This window comes from Arachis ipaensis, chromosome B1 (genome assembly GCF_059453495.1).
Source record: "Arachis ipaensis isolate K30076 ecotype BB chromosome B1, ASM5945349v1, whole genome shotgun sequence".
NCBI classification, from domain to species: Eukaryota; Viridiplantae; Streptophyta; class Magnoliopsida; order Fabales; family Fabaceae; genus Arachis; species Arachis ipaensis.
This window is the reverse complement of record NC_142436.1, coordinates 99,874,315-99,878,282: the sequence shown is the minus strand read 5'-3', so window position 1 is coordinate 99,878,282 and position 3,968 is coordinate 99,874,315. Positions and strand designations below refer to the sequence as shown.

Genomic DNA, 3,968 nt, shown 5'->3' with positions numbered 1-3,968 from the left:
ACTTGGATCTCTTCTGAACCTTGGAAGAGGAATGAAGAGATCATGCTAGAAATGCTTTCTCATGTTGGACTAAACTGGGTTTGGTTGGGTATGGTGACTATAATCCTACCAACACTTGATTTGGGAATGCATATGGTATAATCAGTGACCATACTTCATCTCTTCTCATGAGCATTTGACCAAGGAATTGGCTATTGATCAAGATTTGAGAGATTGAATTACCAAGGAATTGGAATTCGATCACTTAAGATTGCCAAGGAGATCAATGAATGCATTGATTGAGGAAGAGATGAAAATGAACTTGATCTGGAGAATGCAACATCTCCTAAGCCCAATGAATCCCCATTTTTGATCTTACCAATTCTCTTTAATTTCTGCAATTTACTTTCATGAGCATCTTCCCCATTCCCATTTACAATTCTGCAATTTACTTTCTGTCATTTACTTTCAGCTCTTTACTTCCAGCATTTACATTTTCTGCTATTTACTTTCCCGCCATTTAATTTCCTGCAACTCTCAAACTAAATTCTGCTTCGCTCAACTAGAACATTCCTCTAATTAAAGTTGCTTGACCAATCAATCCCTGTAGGATTCGACCTCACTCTATTGTGAGTTTTTACTTGACGACAATTCGGTATACTTGCCGAAGGAAAATTGTTGGGAGACAAGTTTCTGTGCTATCAAGTTTATGGCGCCGTTGTCGGGGATTGATTTTGTATCAACAATGATTAAATTGAAGGATAACTAGATTGAGAATTTTTTTTTCTTTTGTTTGATTTAAGTTAATTTGAGTAATTTACTTTCTGATCAGTTATTCTCTTCCCTTCCCCCTACCCATTTTCTTAGTTATTTACCATTCAGTTCACTAACCCACTAACTATTTGATATATTACATCACTCACACTAACAGCAAATTTAACAAGAGTACTTTCTGCATCTATTTCCTTGCTTGTGCCTTGTTGGTTGTATGACAGGGAGAAAAAGCGGGGCTCAAAACTTCCCTTGATTCTGAACCTGAGAGGACCTTCCTTAGATTAAGGAGGGAAGCAAGAGGAAAGAGAGTAGTTGGTGCTAAGGAAGAGGAGGAGTACTATGAACCAGACATGGATGAAAACATGGAGAACCATTATGAAGAAGAGGCTCACAACCGTGGCAGAGAAGGTCTAGCAAATCATGCTGGGCAAGAGAGAAGAGTTCTAGGCTCTTACATCAACCCAAACCCAGGAAGCTGTGGGAGTAGCATCCAAAGGACAACCATACATGCCAACAACATTGAACTAACGCCACAGCTCATCACCCTTGTTCAGAACAACTGTTCATTCGGAGGAGGCGTCCAAGAAGACCCCAATCAATATCTAACCACCTTCCTGAGGATATGCGATACTGTGAAGTCCAATGGTGTTCATCCTGACACCTATAGACTACTTCTGTTTTCCTTCTCACTGAAGGACAAGGCATCCAAATGGCTAGAGTCTTTCCCAAAGGAGAGTTTAGCAACCTGGGAAGATGTGGTGAACAAATACTTGGCAAGATTCTATCATTCTCAACGGATCAACAGGCTGAGAGCTGAGGTGCAAACATTCAGGCAGCAGGATGGTGAGACTCTATATGAAGCATGGGAGAGGTTTAAGGACCTGACAAGAAGGTGTCCACCAGATATGTTCAATGAATGGGTGCAACTACACATTTTCTATGAAGACCTCTCTTATGAATCAAAGAAGGCAGTAGACCATTCATCCGGGGGATCTCTGAACAAGAAGAAGACCATTGAAGAAGCCATAGATGTCATTGAGACTGTAGCAAAGAATGATTACTTCTATGCTTCTGAAAGAAGCAACACTAGAGGAGTGATGGGGCTAAACAATGTGGATGTACTGCTGGCCCAGAAAAAGCTTATTACCAAGCAGCTGGCTGACCTCACCAAGAAGATGGAGAGGAACCAAGTGGCAGCAATCACCTCCTCATCAGCAACCCAAGAGGGAGTGAATGCTGAGGCAGAGGAGGAGCAAGAAGAAGCCAACTACATTGGAAACTCACCCAGGCAGACCTATGATCCATACTCCAAAACCTACAACCCTGGATGGAGGAATCACCCAAACTTTGGGTGGGGAAATCAACAAGATCAAGGCCAGGATCAGCGACGACACAACCACAACAACAATGTAGCTCACTAACATTCCACACAGAGATCATATCAACACCACCCTAACAACACCTCTCCACATCCATACCAAAACCAAAATGACCCAACTCACCCATCCACTCTCAACTCACCATCATCTGAAGAAAGACTCTCCAAAATTGAACTCTACTTGAAGGCATATGCAAAGAGATTCAAGATAATAAGGTATTCAAAGAGGAGGTGTGAGATAGTATCAAGAACCAGGGGGACATCATCAAGAGGTTGGAATTTCAAGTGGGATACTTATGGTTTCTTGACCTGTTTGCATCCCTCCATGTAAACATACCATTCATCAAGGCTCTCCAACAAATGCCATCATACATTAAGTATATGAAGGAGCTGCTGACCAGGAAAAACTCACTCAAGGGAAGACAAACAATAGTGATGAATAAGGAGTGCAGTGCTCTCATTCAACCAGAGTTGCCTATAAAAAAGGAAGGACCCAGGGAGTTTTCACATCCCCTGTGCCATAGGAGAAATAATGTTTGATAAAGCACTCTGCGATTTGGGAGCAAGCATCAACTTAATGCCTTTATCCCTTATGAAAAGGCTGCAGATCAATGAGATAATACCCACAGATGTAGTTATCAGGCTGGCTGACAAAACTCAAAAACAAGCAGTAGGAGTGGTTGAAAATGTGCTAGTGAAGGTGGGAAAATACTTCCTTCCAATAGTCTTTGTCATCTTGGACATGGAAAAAAGTCACACTCACCCAATCATATTGGGAAGACCTTTCTTAGCTACAGCCAGAGCACTCATAGATGTGGAGCGAGGGGAGCTAATTTTGAGGATCCATGATGAACAACTCAGCTTCAATGTCTGCAAACTCTCACAAGAAACAGATCATAATGAGATACTAAGGGAGGAGGCAAGCACTGAAGCACAACCAACACTTCTGGGAAACCACTTGGTTGAAGAACAAGGCAATCAGCAGCTGTCACAGCTCAAGGAAAATAAGGAGGAACCTAAACCACCAGAGTCATATGAGACCAGCAACAAAATTCCCTTAGAAGAGGAGGTCACAAAGAGCAAGGCAACATCAAAAGTGACAAAGAAGAAGGCACCAAGGAGGTGGAGGAACAAGAAGATCCCTACAGAGGACTTCTCTCCAGGAGATAAAGTGATCTCAGCCTACTTCCCAGATATTCCACCTCATCTCCCCACTATTCCATCTCAGTTACCTAAGGTCTTCACCATCAACAGAGTTCTTTTCTTAGAACATGTGGAGATCCTTGATGAAGCCAATGGATATAGGTCTACTGCAAGAGGGGAAGATCTGAAGCATTACCAACCACCATGACAAAGGCAAAACGTCAAGCTAGTGACGCTAAAGAAGCGCTTCATGGGAGGCAGCCCATGTTTTACATGCTTTTAAAAGTAGTTAATAATGCAAGGTTCAGGGATTTCAAATCAACTTGACATGGACTTGAATGAATCCTTATGTGCAACATATAGTGAAGAACAAGTTTGGTGTTCAAGGCACACTAAGAGAACATCAATGTAACCCATATCATGTTACTCTTGGGGGCCTTGAACAAATCTTTTACACTACACGGCACCAAACTAAGTTTGGTGTTACCAATGTTGCACACATGGATGTTGAGTTAGTTAGTTAGTTGCTTTGCTCTAATGAATAGCACTTAGTTAGTTAAAACAAAAACTTTAAAAAGTAGTTATTCTTTTAATTTTGCCACCACTTTCCACACATATTTTTTTAATCACAATTCTTTTATTTTGTAGGAGAAAAGAAAGGGGTATTGAAGTGGATTGAGTGGACAATTGAATG

The 3,968-nt window shown here is 41.4% G+C and overlaps 1 non-coding gene across 1 annotated transcript; it reads right to left on the bottom strand.

Annotated features, from left to right (window-relative positions):
- Window positions 1-1,556: 1,556 nt before the first annotated feature.
- On the bottom strand, window positions 1,557-1,663 carry LOC148577639 (small nucleolar RNA R71). Its single transcript, XR_015904285.1, has one exon. It is a non-coding gene; the product is annotated as a small nucleolar RNA R71 (small nucleolar RNA).
- Window positions 1,664-3,968: the final 2,305 nt, after the last annotated feature.